General features: G+C 35.2%; 3 pseudogenes across 2 annotated transcripts in view; all 3 read right to left on the reverse strand.

Annotated features, from left to right (window-relative positions):
- Positions 1-78: 78 nt before the first annotated feature.
- LOC143577086 (TMV resistance protein N-like) lies at positions 79-10,286 on the reverse strand (annotated as a pseudogene).
- Positions 10,287-10,766: 480 nt separating this feature from the next.
- LOC143577077 (disease resistance protein Roq1-like) overlaps positions 10,767-26,608 on the reverse strand; it is a 29,471-nt pseudogene continuing 13,629 nt past the window's right edge. The window contains exons 5-6 of the transcript XR_013143053.1: positions 22,218-23,113; positions 10,767-11,219 (exon numbers count right to left, since the gene is read on the reverse strand). The product of XR_013143053.1 is annotated as a disease resistance protein Roq1-like (transcript). The remainder of the gene's footprint in view (positions 11,220-22,217; positions 23,114-26,608) is intronic.
- Positions 13,310-15,672, reverse strand: LOC143577079 (TMV resistance protein N-like; annotated as a pseudogene). The gene is made up of 2 exons (XR_013143054.1): positions 15,143-15,672; positions 13,310-14,635 (listed from the first exon to the last, which is right to left on the reverse strand). The product of XR_013143054.1 is annotated as a TMV resistance protein N-like (transcript).

The following is a 26,608-nucleotide window of genomic DNA, read 5'->3' on the forward strand; positions in this document are numbered from 1 at the left end:
GACATGAAACGTGATATGAGTATATGTAGGATTCCACCATGAGTTCTGCCTTAATGAACCAAACGGTACATAGCCCACCATTTGTGAGCAATATTCCATATTATAAGATTCTGGAATTTTATCAAACTCCTCCCACTGATCAGGTTGGGAATTTGTGGACGACGTCTCCTTAACATATATAGTGCACCCATATCGACCGCAAGCATCAGCAAATAATACGAATCCACCAAAGTCATTATACCAATTGTGTGGAAGTTGCAATGTGACCTTTAATTCTTTAGGAGAAAAAACCGTATGTGCATGTGGAAGTAATATACTCATAAAGCGATCTTCAACCGCATTTCTCTGCATTTGAATTATGAAGAACATTACTATTACATTTTATAATTCATAGAATGCATGAAAGTACAAAACAAGATAAGAGTTATACCTGAAGCATAGAATGTACAAGTTCTCTCTCACCACCAATCAACTTAGCGCCACTCATAAGGGAGACTTTCCATAACCATTTACAATTTGATACATCTCCTACACTTTGAAGTGACTTACAACGTTCCGCTATCAGAATAACTATGCTAGATGGGAGATCTGGCAGTTCTACAAGGCTCTTACAGTCCGACAAGTCTAGAAACTTGAGACATGGGATTTGGGAGAGGCTCGAATGTAATCGTGAAAACTTATTTCCTTGTAGGTCTAGTACTTGTAGGTTAATAAACCAACTCATATCAGATGGGATGTCTCCATCTCCCAATTTGCACCAACTAAGCTGCAACTTTCTTAAATTACATGGAAATAGAGGAAGCTTTGGGCTCACTATTAAAGAAAGCTCTTCTAAACAACATTCCTCGTGAAAAAAATCACCTTCTAATTTCTCAAGTTGAAGACCGTCAGAGTGCTTAAGATATTTCAAATGTTTTAAGAGACGGAAGTTGCCTTCTATCCTTTTTAATTTGAAACATTTTCTTAAATCAAAGGAAACAAGGTTGGTACAAAATTGTCCAACTGATGGTGGCACTAATTCTATAGGAGTTCCATCAAAATTAAGGTTTACCAAGCTATCCATGTTCGTATGTATATTCGGAAACTTTTGAAGTCTACAACATCCAGAGAGCACAAGAGTCTCCAATTTTAACATATGTATGATGGGTGGAAACGATTCAAGTTCCGAACACTCTTTCATATTCACGCAAACAAGCCTTTCGTGATATCCAATCGATGGATGAATCTCTTTTAACTGTACACATTTCTCTAAGTTCAGTCTTTCAAGACCTGGAAGGCCACTGAAATCTGGTGTCCTCGTTAGTTCCTTTGAGTGCCGGAGATCAAGAATTTTTAAACTCGGTAGTCTCTGCTATAAGACAAATACGTAAAAGTCAAATAGGTCTGTATATTTAAGCGAGTCATAGTGGGTTGATTGGACATGAATTAGACCCATTAACAAAATAAAGTTTTTATTGGCCCGTATCAACACTAAGGCTAGAACCTGAAATCTATCAACTTATACACTTCATAACGATCTACACCTACTACAAATGAAATTAGAAGCAACTGATCCACCCTTTGTAGTGAAATAGTTAAAAAACCAACCAGTTCCGACCCAAACCAAAATAACCTTATATTTAATTGACTCATTCCGACCCGTGGCGAACCTGCCCGGCTTTACCTATTTGCCGGTCCTAATCAAAACTTAAAGTGATATTAGATTTACAAATGCAACAGCAAGAAAAAGTTGTACACGATATATAAGGAAAAATCCCTAAAATAACCTAGTTTGACCAATTTTTTTTTTCCAAAGATAGCCTAGGTTTTCAATAAAACCCAAAATAGCATATTTTTTGGTCTAGTCTTATGTAATTTGAGCACCCATGGAATTTGTGAACCTCTAAAACCGTGCTACATGTCAACATATTAATGGATCCGACGGGATTCGTTATAGAACTATCGGATCCAACGGAACTTTCAATGGATCTCACATAATTCATCATCTTCTACCTCTCAGCCCTAAACTTCCATAACCAACCTCTATCTCTATCTTCCTTATTTCTCCACAAAATCAAGCAAATTAATAGTTCAAATCGCTTAGTTTTTCGAAGAGAACACAACCATAGTGTTCAATTTCACTATATAACTCAAAATAAAAAACCCCATAAATGAAAATCTAGGGTCAGACGGACAAATTAGATAGTCGGATCCGACGGAAGCATGAACTGAACCGTCAGATCCGATTGTTTATAATTACGTCGCCTAGACGGATAGCTGATGAGTGGATGTTTGGTTCTCACTAATTATTAATGATGTTGCATTTTTAGTTTAAATATTTGTCAGAATGCTAATGATTCTTATATTTTGTAGGTTTATGCGAGCATAAGCTAAAATGATACACTTTTAATATTAATTATTAATAATATGATGGAAATAAGTGAGCAAAATTTACACATTCATAATCATACAAAAGAATATAAATATTTATTATTACTATGACTTGTGTTTTTTTTTATACAGTAAGAGCATTTTTAATCGGTTCTTCATGCACATCTTTATTTCTAAAATTTTAAAAAATCATCTAAATAATCACTCCAATCCATTCCCTATCTCTAAACTCCATTTCTAAATTTTAGTGAAATGGTGTATGAAGCCTCCACATTTAAAGCATTGCCACAAAACTTCATTTCCAACTACTATTCTATAAAAATAGATTATAAATCAATTTATATTGAAAATGATAATAAGACAAAATAGTTAGTTGTATAAATTAAAGAAATTAGAGATGAGAATGAAGAATGGGTTGGGGAAGTTTTTGGAAAATGATTTATAAATTAAAGAAATTGTGTTTTTTATTTAAATTTTTAAAATGGAAATGAAGAACCTATTGGAATGCTCTAAGCACATGGATATGTTCTTTTAAACCTTTTACATGAGTTGCCCAATGAAAAAACCACGTGACCCACTGCATTTTCTACCGATCAGCTTCAAGGTAAAAGGCAGCAACCCTTGGTTCTTTTGGCTGCGCAAGAAGAAATAATGATTATGACGCAAGGCTAGTCCATTCGTGATGATCTACTCTGGGTGAAGGGTTCATATAGGTTAGGCACTCGATATTTTATTGGATTTGTTTAAGTGATGACAAACACTTAATAGATTGAAGTATTAGTTAAATAAACAGTTTGTTGGTGATTTGAGTTCTTTCTTTACAACCACGATCGGTTTAGGACAAAACCTAGAAGCAGGTTGGGTGACTAAAAGGGTTTGACTTGATACTAGTAGACTGGGTAATTGAATTCTATAGGTTTGATGACAAAAGTCTGTCGCAATAGCCACTTTAACTAATTTATAACATCATGTCTATTTGGTGTCCAATTAATCAAACGAGTTTTGTGTGAAACCTAAAACCTGGAACCGGAGGAGGTTGCGTTTATATTATATTGTTTTTAAAAATCAATCTTTTAGGTTTCGTTTTACATCTTTTGTCCACCTTAGTTAAATTTAGTTTAAAACTCAAACAAAAAGTGAGATACTGACCACATGCTCTTCGTGGATACGATACCCTATTTACTATAACCATTTAGTTTAGATGGGTTTTTAAATGACTAAAACAACGGTCATCAACAGTTAAAAAAACATCGGATTTGCCAGAAAATTTGAATACGTCATCTCCGTCGGATCAATTCTTATTTCCGTCGGATCCTACAGAAAAAGTAGGCTATCTGCGATTTTTTGGTAAACCTAGGATATTTTGGGGAAAAAATTGATCAAAATAAGCTATTTTGGTAATTTTCCGGATATATAATGTATTCGAATATAAATAAAATATAATTGTGTACCTTACACCCTTTCCAAAGTTGTTTTAGTTGACTACTTTCCAGCATTAGACAACCAAGCCTTGTTGGCTGAAAATTTGACGGGAATGATGATGCTGGATACTTACACCAGTCAATCCATCGAAGTTTCTTCATGTTTGCAATAACATTAGAAATATTTTGATGGTTGTCATAACCTAGTATAGAAGACCAGAAACTCATCGGTTTCCTTTGTAAGTAAAGCCAAGTGGTAAACTCAGGAGGTTGATATTGCAAAACTAATACTTCAGTTTCCTGTGTTTATTTAATTAAAGAAGGGAACAAAATATTGTCATTAACACTATAGAAAAATGTCATTTGCTGCACATGTTCATAATAAACTTTTGCAAAGTTAATTTTACCATTGATGGTGTGGCTGCCCCCATATCACATAAGTTAGCGATATCTTCTCCGTTCCAAATTCTGCTATATTTTTCAGGATTAGGATTATTCAGGTGTTCCCCTCTAACAATATAGTGGGCCATTTCTTCTACCAAGTCATGCATGCCAAATCTTCCATTTGAAACTTTTATAAGAGACTTTTGTGCCAACACCTTTACCCCTATACCAGGGTAAAAACTACAGGCGTCGAGCACCCTCATAGCATAATTTATATCCCATCTCCTCATGAAACATGCAATATCTAAGAATAAGTCTTTCTCTTCAGGTTTAAGCCCATCATAACTTATTCTGAGTCTTTCCATCACTTGAACATCTGGGATGCATTTAAGCTTGGCTAAGGTACACTTCCACTCATCCTTGTATAGAAAAGAACCTAGAATTTCAAGTGCTAGTGGAAGCCTACCGGCATAAGACACTACTTCTTGTGAGAGCGTTTTGTAATCTTTTACTGGTTCATCTTTCTTAAATGCATGTCTACTAAAGAGTTTAATAGCCTCGTCATCTTATAACAAACTCACTTCATATATTGTTGCTTCCTTGAGGGTTAGCAAATGCTCATCCCTAGTAGTGATTATTATCCGGCTGCCCTCACCAAACCAATCATGTGAACCTGCCAACGCCTCGAGTTGCTTGCGTTCATTAACATCATCAAGAACTACTAAAACACTTTTGCAACCTAACTTTCTTTTTATCATGCTTATTCCATCCGTCTCACTCCCTATCACCTCAGTTGTTTTCGTAACCTGAGATAGTAACTTTTCTTGTAGCTTAGTTAAACCATTCTTGTTTGATTCGTCACAAATATTTTCAAGAAAACAACAAGCTTCAAACTGACAAGAGATTTCCATATAAGCGGAAAATGCTAGGGTAGACTTACCGCCGCCCCCAACCCCCCATATTCCAACCATGCGCACACCACCTGACCCAATTTTCAGCTTTGATTTCAAATCTTGCAGTCGAGTCTCTAGTCCAATGAGATTTTTATTTTCATTTGTATGTAGAGGAGGCAACATATTGTAAATTGTTGCGACAATCTTCTTAATGCATTGTGCTTCATGCCTGCATAATTGATACATAAGGAAATACATATTATATAACAAATAATCATATGTTTGTCTAATAACTATTTATGTTTAATTCATACAATATGAAAAGCTAAAAGCCACCACCACGGGGTTTCTTATGATCAAGTAATTGGGAGAGAAGCAGGTTTGGTAAATTTTACAGAGGTACCCCAAAGTAACACAATATAAGTCGTTATAAAATGCGTGAATCAAGATTCAAAGCATGGATTAAGGGAATTAATGACTGAGACTTGAGTATGGTTCCACCTACATAAAATGCGAGTTATTCCCTTTATGTTCGCCTACCTTTGTTCCCCACTTGACACGTGACAGTCATGTATGACTTCCCACATATAATCATTTTTGTAACCATATGTAAAATAAGACAACTCTATTCATTTAACCTTTTTTTGTTTATCTCAGTCTTTTGAATTTAAAAATATTTGAGTTACTGGAAAAACTTAACTCAAAGTCTCAAACCGACCTATATTTATACACAACTAAGTTGATATTGAATTACAAGTATAAGTGAGTTACAGAAAACAACATATTATTATATATAATAAATGAAAAGTTTGGCGCCGCATGACCATGATTGGTCCATGTGGCGCCGTATTATAGGGTCAACAATGTTTTTTTGTTTTTCTTAAAAAATTTGATAACTAAACGGTTATCACGTTGACTCGCCGGGAAAAAACTCCGGGATTAATAACATTCGGGTTTTTACCAATGACCGAGTTCTACTAACCTTTTTATTTTAGTTTCGGTACTGTCACAAATTTCAACGTAACCGACCGAATTCGCATATTCTCACCGAGTTTTGTTTTAGTTCCGATAACCTAACGAAAACCAACCGGATGCCGATTTTTTTAGTTATGGTATCATAACAAACGTGACAGAAACCGACCGAATATGTGTAGACGCACCGACTCAATGCCCGAAATCGACAATGGATGGTATTACCAGCACTTGAGTTTTACCGATCGACGTCACCCCATTGGTCTCTCAACTTTTATATATATATTTTACATTATTACTAATATATATAAAAAATAGAACTTTGGTGCCGCAAGTGCCCTATTGGGCCACTTGGCGGCACCGAATTAGTTCTTGATTTTTATTTTTTTTTTGCTTTATTTAGTTCAATTACCATAACGAACGCAAGAAAACCGACCAAATGTGATTTTTTTTCTTTTAGTTCTGGTACCATAACGAAACTGACGGAAACCGACTAAATTCGAGTAGACTTGTAGCTTCAACGCATGTGACTAACAACGCTCGGGTTTTACCAACTCGCAAGTTTACCGTTCGATCCCCCCCCCCCCCAAATTAACCATTGGTCCACCTTCATATCTAGAATTTTGTTTCATTTTTTAGCTCCATTACTGACCGAATTTTTGCCAAATTACTGCCACAATGACCGAGACCGTCAACACTTGTATTTCCCACCGCCTAAGTTTGCCGACCAAATAAACATCATTTTAAATATTTTGTTTTGTGTTTGGTCATCCTTGTACGTCTGGATTCCTTGTTGCACAAGAGCTGTGTAGAGATGATCCACAAAGCCCTTACGGGTGTCTTCTCCTCTAAAACTTATAAACACCTCATAATTACATGAATGAGAATCAGAGACAAAGTTGAAGTTAGAAGAGGACGATGAAGATGCCATTGATCTGTGGATCGAATTTGTTTGGATTTAGTGTAAAAGCAAGCAGTGGAAATCAGATCTAAAAAGAGATATTGTTTTGAGTAGCTGAGATCTGTCATTGATCTGTGTATTATATATATGTGAATTTGTGATGAAACTTCATAATGACTTTAAATAATAAGTCGTCGGTGTTGTTTGTTACATATTTTGTTTTCTTATATTAAAAAATAAATGATTAACACCGCATAATGATTAAAATATTACTAATTATTTATATTTGTATATTATTGTTGACCTTGAGGAGTCCAATCACACCCATTGTCTACTAACTATTTTATCATGCATGTGAAGCTCGTTTTATATTATTTTTTTTTGTTTTTATTTCTTGAACCATATTATTATAATGAACAAGCAAAAGGCTTAGCTGTTGCTGAAAATTAAGATGCTATTTCGCGGTTGAAATGTCTTTTTTGTTTTAAGGATAACAATTTTGTAATTATCATTAACTTTATATTATAGTAAATTATATATATGTGATTTAAAGCTACATAAAAAAAAATTTAACTTTGTGTGTGTAAACTTATCATTTATCAACTATAATATAACCATATTTTCTATTATGAATTATATCATCGAAGTGACATTCCAAAGTATAAAAGCATGATCACGTTCATACATAATTTAAATTATTTGCACCCTGAATTAGTACCCCAGAAGTTGCGTGACCAAACGATTTAAAGTCCAAAGCCATGGTTTGGCTTAATTAGATGTCAGTAGTATAAATTAAGCAAGCGGTATATATATACAACAAATTTTATTTAAATAATGCTAAAAATGAACACCAGAGAGATGGGTTGAAGCAGTTATAACTTATAAGCATGGACGAAGCTTATTGAGGGCCAGGGTGGCCCCGAGCCCCTGTTTTCTTCGCAACAGTGTAAATTAACCCGTTTTTTTAAACGAGCAATGTTGAATAGGGAGGTACGGTCCGACCTCGACGGGTGGAAGGAGGAGATCACCAAAAGTTCAAGGGCTATTTAATTAATTTATTATAATATTTAGATAATGATCAGATTCAAATTAGTATTTGAGTTTGTTTCAAATTGTTTTTCTTTTCTTGTAGGTTAAAAGTGTCGAACAAAGCAGTTTTTGTTCAGCCCCTGTGTTCATGAGTTTTATGCTCGATTAACCCTCTTACGAAACTGGTGTGAGACATACACGTAACTGCTACCTGACGTAAAACCGGCATCAGCTGTTTGATGATGTCGTCGGTAACAAGTTGTCTGACAATTCAAACTTGCTCTTTGCCATGCCAGCATCTTCGGAACAATACCGGGCTGGATATATTTATTGTATAAACAAAAATTTGGCTAGTGGTTTCAACAATAAATATGATTAAAAGAACAACAATCTAGACAACTGGTTCAAAACCAGAGGTCCGTACTGATGTTGTGAGGTCTCACAACGTCCTCGAACAAATGCTTCTGAGAGCATTTTCATTCGATTCTTCATCTCCATCTCTATAATTACGCTAAAACATCATCGTTTTCTCTTCCAATTTCAATTAAATAATATTTTTTATACTTTTATCATTACATTTTATCTCTCCTTCACTCACAACCACTGTCAAAAACATTAAAAATTATAGAGATGAACAGTTTGTTTCTCCAAATTTAATAACAAACAGTAACATTTTCTCTCTCTTTCTCTTACAACAACTTTTAACCATCTCTAAAAAATGGACTCCCCTCACATTATTTGGAGAATGGAATGGGAAATTGGGAATGCTCTAAAGCAGCAAATATTAAGTGAAATGCAACAACGTGAGCATTTGATGCAAGCGAATTACGGTCATATTATCGTTTAATCAAATTCATTTATGGTTATAGACATTCTTATTTATTTATTTTTTATCAAACACTTCAAATTAAAAAAATAGGTTTAAGTTGAATGGAATATTAGAAGGTATTCACAATTAGTTTTAGTGAATACGACATTTGATTGTTCAAAAAAGGGTTGACTAATTAAAAGCACTATCTTTCTAAATTATCATTGTGTAGTCATAGATGTGGGTAACTCGGGATTTATGGACCCGTGGAACCAGAGCACGATAGGAACCGGTTTCAGATTTGGTCAAAAAGTTAAAAACCAATACATATAGGAATCAGATTCTGGTATGGTTGGCTTTCAACGGTTTGGCCGGGTTTTAATAGGTTTTCCGGGTCCAGCTGGTTTCTTTGAGAAACAGAAACCTTGTTTGTATCCACGTGTTAGGCAGGGAGGGTTCATTTCCGGGTCGAGTAAGGAACCAATTATGTTTTATGCCCAAGTCTATATAGTCATTATTGGAAACATAAATTTAAGAGAATTTTTTTTTTCTTTTAGTGTGAAAATTACTTTGTATTACTCTTATGAAAACTTGAAAGAAATGTTTAACAAGTAAATAAGTAGGGAAACGGACATGTCTTTTTTTTAGAACGGTGGCCTTCTTTTATATAGGCTACCACATTCTTTAAATTTACAAAGCCGCGATGCCTCCACTCTGTCAGATTATGTCGTTTTAACCGGGCTCACGCTGACTTTAGAGTTTGGCTTGGGCGTTTCCCAGGAAACCATACCACTTTGCTGCCATAAGAGAACGTGGGACGAAAACCTGGGTATGCTCAGAATCCGAACTGGCAACCTTAAATAAGGCTTACCTCAAATCATTCATTGTCAACATCCACCCAAAATGACACAAGTAGGGAGACAAACACGTCTTGTATAACCTTTAAAAAATTCATAATTATCACAAATATAGAAATATATTTGAAATAGAAAAGTTATTTGCAAACAAGTTAATTAAAAAAGATAGCTAAACAAGAATAGGCCACTTGGTTAGAACTTTGAAGTCTCGTATGATATATTTTGAAAACATATAATCTATTAAAATCGTTACAATAGTTTTTTTCCTTGTTTTATTACAAATATATTACTTATATAGTTATAGTTATAGTTAATAGACTACGAAATGTTGTTGAGACCCAGTTCACATAAACTCATTATAAACCAAATTACAAATAACAAGATTAAGCTAGAGCCTAGAAACACATATTGAAATCTTACTTAGAGCATGTTTGGGATAAGTATGGAAACAGTTATTTGACTTTATCAAAAAGTCATTTAAAAAGGGTAGGATTTTTAGTTTTTTGAAAACAATTTCTTAACCATTTTAAAAAACTAAAAAATAATAATAATTTTTATGTTTGCCAACCACCTTTTTAACTTATCGGTTTTCTGAAAAAGCCAATAAGTCAACATATAGTTTTTAAACTCAATCTTAGTTACTTTACCCATCAATATTGCATCCTCTTTAGTTAACGAATCTTCACAACTTAAACAGATCGCGTATAGGTGGAACAACTAATTGAGAATACGAACAAGAAATCGGCTTTATGTTGTTTCTAATTGTCCTCCAACGAGTGGTTAGCACTGGAGAGTTTGATAACATAAAGTTTAACAACTATTATACACCTTGCGGCATAAAACTGAAGCATATATAAGAAAAAAAATTATAAAACATTAATTGTAATTAATGTTCTTAATGGCTGCTAAATTTGCAAGTATTTGATTGCTTGTTATAACACAAATTCTTCAACTATTCACTTGATTACAATGACATGAAAGACCAGAATATTACGTCTATTACAAGGTACACAATACTAGGTCAAAAGTTGTTTTCAATCCTTAATTAATCATTGCAAATAAATCAGTAAAAAATTTAAGGATACCATGCAATCTTAACTTCTGAGGAGTTTGAATCATCTCTGATCTCAAATGTCTTTAGATATGTACCTTCCCAACACTCCGAGGAATATATTGTCCTTTCCCTTGAATCACATGATTTACTTTTCCTAGGAACAAGTCCTACTTTAGGATTAGACAAGTCTTCAATATGAAATGTAAGATGAGTGTACGTAGGATTCCACCATGAGGTCTGCCTCAATGAACCAAAGGGTACATAACCCACTAGTCCGTTTTCATATAATTCGTGGTTTTTATTAAACTCCTCCCAGTGGTCAGTTTGATCATCCATGGACGACATCTCCCGCTTAATATATATGCTACATCCATACTCCCAGCAACCATCAGCAATAATAAAAATCCACTAAAATCATCATACCAAGAGGGTGGAAGTAGCAATGTGACCGTGATTAATTCTCTACTAGAATCTGGCAGATGTACACGTGGAAGTAATATACTCATAAATTGATCTTCAACTGCATTTCTCTGCCACACATTCATTTGAATTATGAAGAATACTATAATTATTATTACAAATTTTAATCCATAATGGATTGAAATTCAAGAACATGAAAAGAGATACCTGAAGCATAGAATGTAGTACTCTTTCACCACCAATTAACTTAGTCTCATTCTCTCTTTGAAGGGAGACTTTCGATAACCAATTACATTTTAATAAATCTCCAGCACTTTGAAGTGACTCGCAATATTTTGCTTTGAGAATAGCTATGCTTGATGGGAGAGCCGACAGATCAACAAGGTTTGGGCAGTATGACAAGTTAAGGAACTTGAGACACGGGATATGTGAGAAGCCGAAATGTAATCGTGAAAAGTTGTTATAACTTAGGTCTAGTACTTGTAGGTTTAATAAGCCACTCATATCAGATGGGACGTCTCCATCTCCCAAATTGCACCTAATAAGGTCTAACCTTCTTAAAAAACGTGGAAATTGAGGAAGCACCGGGCCATCGTGATGAAACGCAATACTATTTTGTTGAAGCGTGTTGACACTTTGACTCTTGATCACAGATAAAGAAAGCTCTTCTAAACAACATTCATCGCCAAAAAAATCCCTTGCTAATTTCTCAAGTTGTTTACAATTACAGAGACGAAACCTTTTCAAACGTTTTAAGTGATGGAAGTTCCCCTCTATCCTTTTTAGCTTCATACATTCCGTTAGATCAAAAGAAACAAGGTTGGTGCAAAATTGTCCAACTGAGGTGGGATTATTTCTATATCAGTCCTATCCAAATGAAGGTTTACCAAGCTATCCATGTTCCTTTGCATATCTGGAAACTTTTGAAGTTCACTGCACCTGGAGAGGTTAAGAGTCTCCAATTTTTTCATCTGTATGATGGGTGGAAACACTTTAAGTTTTTCACATCCACTCATGTTCACCCAAACAAGCTTTTCATGATATCCGATCGACGGATGAATCTCTTCTAATCTTTTACAATCCCCTAAATCCAATCTTCCAAGACATGGAAGACTAATGATATCTGGCAGTTCAACAAGGTTATCACACGATGATTAGTCGAGGAACCTGAGACATGGGATTTGGAAGAGGCTGGAGTGTAATCGCGAAAAATGGCTATAACTTAGGTCTAGTACTTCTAGGTTTAGTAAGCTACTCATATCAGATGGGATGTCTCCATCTCCCATATTTTACCATCTTAGATCCAACTTTCATAAAAAGCATGGAAATTGAGGAAGCACCGAGCATGTTGACTCTTGAATTTCGATCTTAGATAAAGAAAGCTCCTCTAAACAACATTCCTCGTTGAAAAAATCACCTGCTAATTTCTCAAGTCGCAAACATCTAGAGAGGTTAAGATATTTCAAACGTTTTAAGAGACGAAAGTTGCCCTCTATCTTTTTTAGCTTCTCACAGTTACTTAAATCAAAAGAAGCAAGGTTGGTACAAAACTGTCCAACTGAAGATGGGATTATTTCTATACCACTACAGTTCAAATCAAAGTTTACCAAGCTATCCATGTTCCTTTGGATATCTGGAAACTTTTGAAGTTTACTGCACAAAGAGAGGTCAAGAGTCTCCAATTTTATCATCCTTGTGATGAGTGGAAACATTTGAAGTTTCGAACACCCTTTCATGTTCACATAAACAAGCCTTTCATGATATCCAATTGATGAATGAATCACTTTTAATCCTGTGCAATCCTCTAAAATCAATCTTTCAAGACATGGAAGACCATTAAAATCCGGGGTCGTCTTTAGGAGAATAGAATAACGAAGATCAAGAATTTTCAAGTTCGGTAGCTCCTATTTTAAGACAAGCAAGATATGATACTATTAAACAATTAGTTAATTAAATTTATTTACTTCTGTAAATATCATCTAACATTCATTGTCTTTAATCCTGGTTTTTATAATAATTTGTGAAACAAAAAGGCTACGTACCTTACATCCTTGCCACAGGTGTTTTTGCTGACCCCTTATCAATATTAGACAACCAAGCTTTGTTGGATGAAAATATGTTGGAAATGAAGATGCCGGATACCCTTCCCAATAAATTAACCGAAGTTTCTTCATGTTTGCAACAACATCAGGAAGGCGTGGATGACTTACATAACTTGGCAATGGAGAATGAATAAGTTCATACAAATGGATATACCTAGCCTTAATTGCACCGACACGAGGAAGAGTTGGATGGCTAATGTAACTTGGTAAAGCTAATACTTCAATATGGTTATTTTCCTGTGTTAACTAATAAAGGGAACCACGGTTATATCATCGTACAAACTTCATAAATAGATAAACATTGTGCAAAGAAAGTTAGCTTAACATACCATTAACTTTTCAGTCCTCGTAGCACAAAACTCTACAATATCTTTCTCTTGCCAAATTCTACTATGTTTTTCAGGATGATTAGGGTGCTCTCCTCTAACAATGTAGTGGGCCATTTCTTCTACCAACTCATGTTAAATCTTCCATCTGAAAGTTTTATGAGAGACTTTTGTGCCAACACCCTTACCCCTATACCAGGGTAAAAACTACATGCGTCAAGCACCTTCATTGCACGGTCTATCTCCCATCTCCGCAAGAAACATGCTATATCTAAAAACAACTCTTTCTCGTCATGTTCAAGTCCATCATAACTTATTTTTAGTCTCTCCATGACCTTAACATTTGGGATGCACTTTAACTTGGCCAAGGTACTTATCCACTCATCTTTGTCTTTGTCGTACATAAAAGAACCTAGAATTTCAAGCGCTAATGGGAGACCACCAGCAAAAGAAACTGCTTCTTGTGAAAGCATGTTGTAATCTTCTACAGGTTTATCTTTCCTATATGCATGTCTACTGAAGAGTGTAATCGCCTCGTCATGTGACAACAAACTCACTTCATATATCTTGTCTGTGTGGCGAGTAAGCAAATGCTCATCCCTGGTTGTGATTATTATTCGGCTGCCCTCACCGAACCAATCATGCGATCCAGCTAACGCTTCTAGCTGCTTAAGGTCATCAACATCATAAAGAACAACTAAAACCCTTTTATGACATAACCTACTTTTTATCATGCTTCTCCCCTCTATCTCACTCGCTACCTTTATCTTTTGTTTCGAAACAAGTGAAAGAAACTTGTTTTGCAACTTTTTCAAACCATGCTTGCTTGATTCCTCACGAATATTTTCAAGAAGAAAGCAAGCTTCGAATTGGTGAGAGATTTCCATATACACAGCTGATGCAAGAGTAGTCTTACCACCGCCCCCAACCCCCCATATTCCAACAATTCGCACACCACCTAACCCAATTTCCAACATTGATTTCAAATCTTGCAAGCGAGTCTCTATTCCAGTGAGGTCTTTATTAACATTTTTAATCAGAGGATACAACCTACTGGAAATTGTAGCAACAATGTCCTTGATACATTTTGCTTCATGCCTGCACAATTGATGCACAAGGAAATATATATTATACAAAGAATAATCATGTGTTTGCCTAGTGACTATTTGTAAAACTTGATATTCTTTTTTTATTATTGTCGTAGAAAATCTGCAATGTTTACAACCATATTTAAAGGTGAACAAATACATCAATTAAGCCAAAAAATAAGCCCACAAGGAAATGAATAATTAGCTAGAATATTGGAAACTTGGTTGGTGAATGAGGCTTGATATGGGGCTATGGAATAGTCAATAATTTACACTATTTATGTCCAATTCATTTAAGTATTTAACCATGTGCACGATTTCCAACTCCTGTAACCCTTTTTCATTTTTACCTCAGCGTTTCTGACTATTTGATTAAATGAAAAATGTAACTCAAACTAACTCCTATACACGCAATGAGTTAAAATTTACACTTATGATATTTACAGCATAAGCAAGTTATAGAAAGCAAACATATTAAGTAAAAAATTAAACTTCTAAGAAAAAAAAAGAAATTTACCCGTTTGTAAAGTCCTTAGGAACCCATCCAGAAAGGTTGCTTGCCTCTACCAGAGCTTTTCTCCATGATTCAATTTTGTGCTTATTGTCACACTCATGTTTGGTAAATGCTTCCTCATATTTCCTCACATCCGAGGGATCGACGTCATAAAATATTAGCATAACGATTTGCCCTCTCTGGTCCTTGCACTCTATAATATGTGCAAGCTCATCCAAGCACCAGGATGAGTCTCCATAGTTTTTCGAGAATACAATAACTGCAATCCGTGATTCTTGGATAGCCTTCCGGAGGGCTGGACCGATTGACTCACCCCGAGCAAGTGTTTCATCGTCCTTGTATGTGTGGATTCCTTGTTGCACAAGAGCAGCATATAGATGATCCACAAAGCCCTTACGGGTGTCTTCTCCTCGAAAACTTAGAAACACCTCATGATTCCATGATTGAGAAACAGAGGCAGAATTAAATTGAGAAGAGGAAGATGAAGATGCCATTGATCTGTGTATTGAAATTATTTGGAATTAGTACTCAGGTACAAAGATAGAGATAGGGGTTTGAGATATATAAAATATTTGAGAAGTCCCCCCTGCAGGAAACTTCATAATACCTTCATATAATTAATTCTTATCTATGTACATTAGGTATGGTGTCTCCATCACACTTATTGTCTATTGTTGATCATCAAGTGGATGAAATAAATGAGGGTCAAAAAAGTCTGCCACCTTTCACATTATGTATGTCAAGTCTCAAGTGATCCTTGTACTAGAACTAAACCTGTAAATTTGAATGAAACATTCCAAAGTATAAACTCATGATCAACTTCACAATTAATGTAAACCATATCATCAAGAGTTACTATCCTCAAAGATATAGACACATCCTGTTGGGACACTTTATAATCTAAACTCATGTTATGGCTTTTTGATAACTTCGTACTCTACTTTAAATCACGAGGAAATATATTAACAGCTAATAACTTTAAACTTGTATAATATCTAATATACTAGACGAGATTTTACAACAAAAAAGTAAACATACTAATTAAGATTTTCAAAGTTTTTATACTGACTAAGACACATACTCTTTGCACAAACTTTTGTATTCATGTTTTTCTTAGTTTTATGATAAATTTGTATAAAAGTAAGTATTGGAAGAACAGGTTCAAACAGATACATGTGGTTTTCAGCATATCAATAGATGCAGTGGCGAAGCCTGGACGAATATGTTGAGGGAGATGGACGAAAATACATTAAGAAAACCGTAAACGGAGGGGGCCAGTATCTAATTATCAATTTTCGGTTGAAAACGGTAAACATACACTACATATAGAAAATGTCGGACGGAAAAAACGGGTAAATTTACACTATTTCGCAAAACAGAGGAGGGGCGGGGCCACCTTGGCCCAACTATCCTTTGCCACCGAATAGATGTGCCATTGTACCAACGCCCTGTTCTTGAGTTTTTTAAAAGGAGGGAAAGGAAAACTAAGGATAGTTAAAAAATGGGTGCTCTTGAGTTTTTTTATTGGATGGAAAAGAAAGGAGTATGAGGAGTTAGGAGGGATTAAATTAATGTATTTTCTTAATAAGTTATCCTCCTAAAAATGGGCTGATTACTAAGGATAATTATCCTTTCATTTTCTTTAATTTCCTTCAACTCAAGAACACCTAATTAAAAAAAAATTTCCTTCCATTCCCTTCCCTTTCTTATTCTTCCCTCTCATTTCCTTTTCTTTCCTTGGTTAAAAAAACTCAAGAACAAGGCGTAAATCTTTGGGGTTTTATTTTTTTCATATATATACATTAAACTAGTTTTCGTATTACGGGGGTTGTTTTACATTATTCGCTTTTAATATTTATATGCATTTTTGGAGTTTAATTTTTTTTATTGTAAAGAATTTATAATTACTTAGAGTTTGATAATAAAAGAGTTTCACAAATAACTAAGATGTAATTATAACCCGGTTTAAAAGTTATATGGGTTTGGTGAGACTCAAGACCCGCTTATTTTTTTTAGTATAAAATTGTTTCTTAATTATAATTAATATATTTTTTCAAAATAAAAAAAAAACCATATAATAATTTTTAGTATATCCTATTTTATAGGATTTTCACATCAATAATTTAGTGAGAATAACTTTTAATTTAATGAGATGTTATAACCCATTTAAAGAATATCTGGGTTTGGTAAAACCCATACCCGTGAAATCGGGTCAAATGCATGAGAAGCCTCAATTTAAAAATCAAGCAAATCTGGTGACTTCAAAAAAGAGGGAGCGACCACATCACATCACGACACGATAGATAATAGAGTGTTTCATAGTATTTTCAAATTATTCTGAAGCTGTTCTTGCTTTCTTTCGGGACTTTCAATTTGTTTAAACTTTAAAATTAACTGTGGAAGCATAACTTCTATCTTATCCACAGTAATCAAAATAACAAATTAACAACTTTCATATAAGTTCTATGCTTTATTTTTTTTAACGGCCAACTAAGTAACGCCGAATACGTGGTACGCGGCCCCATTGGCTAAAGGTAGCCCGAGTCGGCCACTAGTCCGGACATACGGAGCCCCTCGCGGTCCACCTATTGAGAGATTCACCGGATAAACCTGAACCCCACGCCCGCCATACGGCACAACAGTGAGGAGCCAAAACAGGGTGAGATCAGGACTGAACCCTGGCAAGCTAGGGTCATCGCTCATATCTCCCATATAAATTGGTGATATTAAGGTTTGAAGCCCCCACCTCTCAGTAGTAAAGTAAATGCTCTATCAATGAGCCACATCGAATTTATAGTTCTATGCTTTATTATTTACATAATTTTAAAAGTAATTAAATTTAATGACATACAAAATTTCGGTTTTCATTTTCTTTTTGGGTTATTAGATTTAGAATTTTGAAACTGAAGTCAAATTCAAAGACTATATAATCTATATGGTAGGAATAAACCATGCTTTGAAATGTACTTATGATCAGGGAAAAAGCTAAAAAGTAAGTTAAAAGTAGGTATATTGGTTTTAATTAATCCAAACTATCGTCTTTTGGTCGTTGTCGGTCTTAACTAACGAATTGGCAGCTGACGGTCTCAACTTTTAGGGTATTTGTTACCAACGGCCCGTGACTAACAGAATCCTAACGTTGCAGGTCGCCAAAAAAACGTTTTTGCCCGGAAAAAACACATTTTTTTCCAAACATCTTTGTAACTTTTGTATCGAAACTTTTGGAACATTTTTCAGGTAAAAATTCCAATTATTGTGGTCGCCTAGAGACATCGTCGGAAACGATTCGTAGTGCTTAAGTGGTGGTGATTGGTCGATGATGAGTCAATTGGTGGTGGTGTCGGTGTTCGGGTGATGTTTTTTGTACAAAAATGTTTTTATGGCGACTTACAACTAACGGTATTAGGATTCTGTTACTCGTGGATCTTTGGGAACAAATACGTTTAAAGTTGGAACCAGTTGACATAGATGTCGTGCTCTAATAAAAACCAAGTATTTTAGACTTAAATACCTATAACTAGTATGGGTAAGTAAGATCGTCTCCACAAGGAATTAGTGAAAAGTGCAAGTAAAGTTCATAATAATTGATTCTTATACTAAGGTGGACAGACAATGTCAAGCGGTTTAGAAAAGATGATATAATAAAACACGATTACTTTAAGTAACTGTAAACAAATGAGAAAGCGATTCACTTTAGGTTCAGGTAATGTAATGACCGACCAATCACAGATTCATAAGATTAATTGCGCAGTAATTACTAAACCAAACAGTTGGGTTGTGATGACAAACGATACCCTAACCGAATTGTTGACACAACTGAACCCCGCTTTACCCAATTACCAGGTTAAATTTGAAAATCAGTTATAAGCAATGACTAAAGATTATTGGTTCAATAACATAAGTGCAAACCCTACATGTGATGAACACAACCAGAAAAGTGATGCAAAGTTTGATAATCAAAATAAAAAACCGTTTAAACAATCAATGTAAAACAAGATTAAAGACATTCAATCAAGTTTATATTAATTCAAAATATAGAATCTGATCAAAGTTAGTTTACACAAAACCCTAGCATAAAGTGAATACAATGGTTTTAGCTTGACATCGGCATCACGAAGGATTCGCTTATTTGATGAGAGGAAGAAAGCATGCGATGAACGGACGAAATGGAGGCTTCGAGATGATGCAAAATCGTCATAGGGCTTTTAATTGGTTGATGGAATGAAGGTTATCTCGAATGGGGGCTGAAAACTCAATATATTAAACTTAGGTTTAATTTTCCCGTTAGGAGGATGTTAGCGCGACGCTAACATCCAGGGGTGAGACTTTAGCGCCGCGCTAAAGACTCAGTTTTCTGATGATCTTATAGTTTCTCTGACATCACCATCAGACCCCTTAGTGTCGCGCTATGGGTGTCTGACAGAATATTCTTTATTTTTTCATTTATTTTGCATAGGAAAGCGTGCCAATCATCATGAGTCTTCTTCATCTTTGTTCAAAGCCCGTAATTCCTCCCACTAAGTGTCCTTAACGTCAAATATCCTGAAACACATAAACATGCTTGAGGTACCAAAGTTCACATAACATTTAAACTAAAAGTAGCAAATAATATAATAATATACAAGACTTTTACCCAACCATCACCGGTCAGCAGTCAATTCGTTAGTTCGGACCGACAGTGACCAAAAGAAGATAGTTGGGACTAATAAAAACCAAGGTATAGATTGTACTTCAATGAGGCATTTCATAAAACACTTGGTATTCAAATACAAGTAGATTAAAACAGCGTGTTGCGCCAGAGATTTTTCCCAACACTCCTTACTTTTAACATATTTTCTTTTGGCACTCCCGGAGTAACGAGACACTAACTTCGTTAGTGTTTGGGGTAAAAAATGTTATTTTTTAAAGTTCAAGGTATAAAATCAACATTTTGTTTATTATATATTTCATCATCCACTCCACCCACCACCATCCCTCTTCCCCTGCCGACACCGACCAACCACCACCGCCACTGACACCACCAACACACACACACAATTATAAATAGCTAGATCTAAATGTATGTATGATAGAAACAATTCATTGGATGAGTCAGTCAAAGAATTTAATTTGAATAATAATACAATTAGGTATGCACCTGAGAATCCTTATAAGCACTAGCACCAGAAGCAGAAACAACCATACTGAGACTGAGACGACGTCATTGAGGTAACAACCACTTATCAAAACTATGAAGCTCAAAGAGATAGGATTTCAGAGTCAATGGTATCCATCCAATCGAAGCAGTGTGGAGAATCAGTGAAGTGGTGACGTCATGGAACCACCATAGAACTGTGAGGTATATGTGTGAATTGAGAAATTTAGTAGGTATTATGGTATATGGTGATGATAACAAGAGATATAAGAAGAAGAAGAAGGTGATGGGTTGTATTGTTGATTTGTGAAGGTGATGTGTTTTATGGTGTTTGATTGTGGAATTGTAAGTCCTTTCCATTTTTATTGTTCATGACTTGTTTGGTCTACTCCGTAACTTTAAAATACCAGCTCAATTGCAAACATTAAAGAAAATGGGTGATTAATGGTTGTCAGTGACAGTGGTGGTTGATGGCTGTAACTGGCGGTGGTGACTTTGAAAAATGACTTTTTTTATCTCAAACACTAACGAAGTTAGTGTCTCGTTACTCCAGGAGTGCCAGAAGAAAATATGTTAAAAATTAGGAGTGCTGGGAGTGTTATATACCAATGGGTCAAAGTTTAGAGTATTTGAAACCAATATCCCTTATGTTTTTTATCATTAAAAACTAGAAAATAAATTTGAAAAAATGCTTTAACCGGTTCACCGGGTCCGGTCCGACCGCAAACTAGCAAAACCGGTCGGGTTTTAGAAAACGGTCAGATACCATGAACAGACTAGTGTGAGCACGGGTCCCGTCGGACCGGTCCGACCGGCCGGGCCGGTTCGGTCCGGGTTTCGAAACATTGGGTAAAAGACTCCTAACCTTCCAATCATTTGATTATTTTGTATAACTACCCCCGTATTGCGGGGTTTGTTTTATACTATTCGTTTCTTAATATTTATATATATATATTTTATTTTAATTTATTTATTGTAAGAAAATTAATAATATATTTAGGGTTTGATGTTGAAATGGTTTCACATATAAATGACATGTTATAACCCAATTTAAAGATATATGAGTTTGGTGAGATCCATGACCGTTTATTTTTTTACTATGAAATTGTTTTTTAATTATAAATAATATCTTTTTAAAAAAACGTATATTAATTTTTAGTATATATCCCTATAATAGGATTTTCATGTTAAATATTTGGTAAGATTAATTTTTAATATAACGAGATGTTATAATCTGTTTAAGGGCTATCTGGTTTGGTGAGACCCACATTCATGAATTCAGGTCAAGGTCAAAATCATGAGATACCTTTGTTTACAAATAAAATAAACTGGTGGCTTGAGAAAATATAAAAATATTATGTTTATATTTATTTAAGATTCACTTCAATACACTTCCATGAAATCACAATTTCCGACGACTTTGGATAATCTGTGATCTGAAATGTCTTTACATCTCCAATCTCTTCCCAATGCTCCAAGCAATCTATTGGTTTTTTCTTCGATTTACTTTTCACAGGAACAAGTCCTATTTTAGGATTAGACATGCCATAGGTCTGAAATGTAATAGTAGTGTATGTAGGATTCCACCATGAGGTGTGCCTCAATGAAGCAGACGATACATAACCCACTAGTCTACATTCCTTATAAGATTCTGGATTTTTATCAAACTCTTCCCAATAATCGGGTTGAGAATCCATGGTCAAAATCTCCTGCTTTATATATACTCTACAGTACCCTAAGTTATGGCAACCATCAGCGCATAATAAGAATCCAATACAGTCATTATACCAAGTGTGCGGAAGTTGCAACGTGATCATGATTAATTCTTCGCAAGAATGCAACAAATGTACACGTGGAAGCACTATACTCAAGCAATCTTCAACTGCGTTTCTCTGTCACATATTCATTTAAATTACGATCGAGGAAATAAGAGAAGAGTTATACCTGAATCATAGAACTTGATAAATCTCTTTCACCACCAATCAACTTATTCTCATTTCTATAGAAGGAAACTTTCCATAACCATTTACAATTTAATAAATCTCCTACCCTTTGAAGCGACTCACAATATTCTGCTATGAGAATAGCTATGCTTGATGGGAGATCAGGCACTTCTATAAGGCTCTCACAGGATGACAAGTCGAGGTACTTGAATGTAAGCGTGAAAAATTGTTTCCCTTTAGGTGTAGTACTTGTAGGTTTAATAACCCACTCATATCAGATGGAATGTCTCCATCTCCCAAGTTGCACATACTAAGATCCAACTTTCTTAAAAGGCGTGGAAATTGAGGAAGCTTCAGGCTCGCATATAAAGAAAGCTCTTCTAAACTACATTCCTCGTAAAAAAAATCCCCTTTTAATTTCTCAAGTCGCCGACAACTAGAGAGATTAAGACATTTCAAACATTTTAAGAGACGGAAGTTGCCCTCTATCCTTTTTAGATTTTTACAGTAATTTAATTCAAAAGTAACAAGGTTGGTACAAAATTGTCCAACTGAATGTGGGATTGTTTCTATACCACTACCATTCAAATTAAGGTTTACCAAGCTATCCATGTGCATTTGTATATCGGGAAACATTTGAAGTTCCCTGCACCAAGAGAGGTTAAGAATCTCCAATTTTTTCATTCGTATGATGGGCGGAAACGTTTTAAGTTTTTTACAGCCGCACATGCTAACAAAAACAAGTCTTTCAAGATATCCAATTGATGGATGAATCTCTTCCAGATTTTCACATTCCATTAAAATCAATCTTTCAAGACGTGGAAGGCCCTCAAAATCCGGTGTCCTGATTAGGTCCCTTGAACCCCCAAGATCAAGAATTTTTAAGTTTGGTAGAAGCTGTTGTAAAACAAATATGTAAAATTAAGTCAAAAAATCATGTTAAATTGGTCAAGAAATAATAGTTTTAGATTGTTTAATTCAAACTGATTAAGAAGCTTTATTCGGATAATTAGATTACAGAATTTTAATTCAATTGCAATCGATATCTGAGTTATGCACAAAGTCAACATTTATTGTCAGTTGTTACATAATTTGTTTACCAAAGGGTAATTTCATCGCGGGGACCTTTTTTTTGTTAACAAAAACAGTAACTTTCGATAACCGCTGTCAAACTTAATGGACCATGATATGTAGATGCTGCAGGGACCTTCCGTGTAATTTGCCCTAGTTAATGCCATAGAATTTTTGTATGCCCCGTTCACTTACCTTGTTGCGCATAGAGGGTTAGGCGCTGGGGCCTTTTATACATGAAACCCATATCATCTTACTTTGTTAGCTAAAAGAATGGCAACATGATCGATGAAAAGCTGCCTTTGTCGCAAAAAGGAGATTTGATAAAAGAAAAGTTGAAAAAATTTATTATTATTAGTCATGAATCATTTGAGTCCAATACTCTTTATCTCCTAAGATAGTGAAAATGTTTTGACATTATTCTTTACGGTTGGTGACCAATCTTGAATGATCAAAAACGAAAATGAGATCAGTAAATTACAAGTGCTAGAGAAAAAAACAAACAGAAAATATTTAAAGTATTCTATGATGTTGATTAAGATCTGTTCATCGCTACTTGGGAACCTATCCCATTTTTAGTGTTATAACTATTGTGTGGCCCGCCAGCACAGGCGCAAGTGGCCTGGTGCGAGTAATGTCGGCCACGAACACCACAACAACCATCCGCAACCGGTCTCGCAAGCGAGCGGCCGCGAGCCGGCTCGCTGTGGCTAAAGTGAACGTTAAGAGGGGATATTTTGGGGGTGTGTGCCATTTGACCGTTTGAGGCTTTTTTTTTTTTTACTTTCTGTATTAACCCATAATAACAAAAAAACCTTTATAAAAAAACACTCACCCATTCTACTTATTTTTCTCCAATACACCTAATTATAAACCAAAAATGCAATGGATTTTCTTTTCTTCGTCTGACTCTTAAGAGGAAGACGACCTTATTTTTAAAGTCGGGAGAATAACAGTTAACATATTGGTTGAATGATTTCAAGGGCGACAAAGACTAACAAGACAATCATCTCTTCCCTTCGTGATCGAGTGGGCACTAATGAAACTGTACGTCACTAGTTTAGCCCAATACCCTTTATGACGAACAACATTTTGCATTTTAGGCGTCGGTTTCGAATAAGTAGACAACTATTTATGTGTTTATCAAATAATTTGTCGGATCGGTGTCCTTTTTTCAAAAAAGAGTAAATGCAAGAGGTAGACCCGGTTTCACGACCATGCAAAAATGTAAAGTTGCTATTCGTCAACTAGCATATGAAATTTCGCCAGACGCAATGGATGAATAACTAGAAATGTTTGAAAAAGGTTCGCGAGACTCACTTCATTTTGTCTATCAATGTCAACATATATGCATATATGGAGTGAGGTTACTGTACAATAATTTCTTAACGTACGTAGGTACACGAGACGCTGAAATGCAAAAAATAAAAACGTTCAAAGGCAAAAATACTAAAATGCTCAAAACGCTCGGCAAAAAACCTAACGGTCAAAAACGGTGTTCGTGAAAAAAAGTAAAACAATGACCGATCAACGATCCAAAACTGTTTATTTCAGCGAACCAATGAATATTTGGATATGTATTGACGATTTCGAGATCTTGTGATGTGATTTTGTGGATCGAGTTCATGAATATAAGTATTCTTGTATCTAATGTACATTAAGCAATTGTTGTATTCTATTTTTTCTCTACATATATGTTTCGTTTAGTTATATTTCGGGGGCTTACTTGACCATGTTTATACATAGGGATCATATCGATTTACTCACGCAGATATTTGCGCAAACCAACTTTATATGATATCCAACGCATATACGAGGTGTACGGTGAAAAACATAGTTTCCCTGGAATGCTCGATAGCATTGACTATACGCATGTTGGATGGGATATGTGTCCTACGACTTGGCGAGGTCAGTTCCACCAGGGTGATCACCCTAGCTCCACTATTATGCTTGAGTCGGTGGCCTCCCAAGATCTTTGGTCCTGGCATGTGTTTTTTGGTGTTGTTGGATCAAATAACGACATAAATGTTATCAAACAGTCGTCGATATTCGATGACATTATTGTGAGGTTGAGCCAACTCAATCATTTTATGGGAATGGAGTTCAATTCAAGCATGACTGCTACTTGGTTGATAACATTTACAACGAATGGTTGACGCTTTTTCAAGTTTATGCATCTCCGGTTAAAAACAAACGAAAGTACATTGAGAAGAAGGAAGAATTGGCACAAAAAGATATTGAAAGGGCATTCGGAGTTCTAAAGAAAAATTTTCGTTTGATTCCGAGGCCACTACGGATGTGGTCATGGGAGAAAATAATGGATGTCGTCTACACTTGTATAATTCTTCATAACATGATTCTTGAGGACCAAGGTATGGTTATTGGTCAAAACTACCAAGGTGACGTTCCACGACCAATCGACAATCACCGATGATGAAAAACTCCTAAACCTCACATATCTCAAGAACACCGAGGTCCACGAAAACATTCGTAATGACTTGGTTGAGCATTTGTGGGCTAGACGTCCCGATGATCTTGTACTAGACTAGTATTATTTGTTAATTTTTTTTATTATAATGTAATATTAGTTATTAGTTTTCAAATTTAGAAAAAAAATTAAATAAATAAATAGATATATCAGATAATTCGCTCGCTGAAGCCACCATTCGCCTGAACCACAAATGGCTCATGCGGCTTCAGCGAGTGTCAGTCAACATTTAGTCAACACTATATGACACAATATTATTGCATGAATTTACAGCCCAACTTTAGCGACAACACATAGCCTTAGTAATCTTATCTTGATTCCCATTTTTAATGTTGATTTCATAGTTGGCAAATTGGATTTTAATAATTCAAACTTAATCAGTTAGCCGATAATAATCTCAACTTAGAAAATAGTTGTCACCGGACCCAACTTTCACACTCGTTGTTTTCATTGAATCTCCCTTAAAAACAGCTTAACGACGTTAAGTTTTTTTGCAAATTTAAAATTGATGTTTTATGGCTTTTGATCGGAAAGAGAATACAAATCGACTGATGTAAAACTTAACTCGAAGTAGTGCTCCAAACAGCTTGATTTTTGTTAATTAAAAGTTTAAACACCAGAATTGAAGCATCCTTTAGTCGTTTGGACCACCGTTTTGAGGTATGTTTTACATCAATCGACTCGTATCCTCATTCCGATCAAAAGCCCTAAAATATCAGTTGAAATTTGGAAAAAATTTAACGTCATTAAGTTTTTTTCAACGGGCCAATGATACAAACGGTGTGAAAGTTGGGAACGGTGACAGCTATTTTCTAAGTCGGGACTATTATCGG

Source organism: Bidens hawaiensis, unplaced genomic scaffold (genome assembly GCF_021521415.1).
Source record: "Bidens hawaiensis isolate Kalapana, Puna unplaced genomic scaffold, B.hawaiensis_p1.1 tig00028461_1, whole genome shotgun sequence".
Taxonomy (NCBI): domain Eukaryota; kingdom Viridiplantae; phylum Streptophyta; class Magnoliopsida; order Asterales; family Asteraceae; genus Bidens; species Bidens hawaiensis.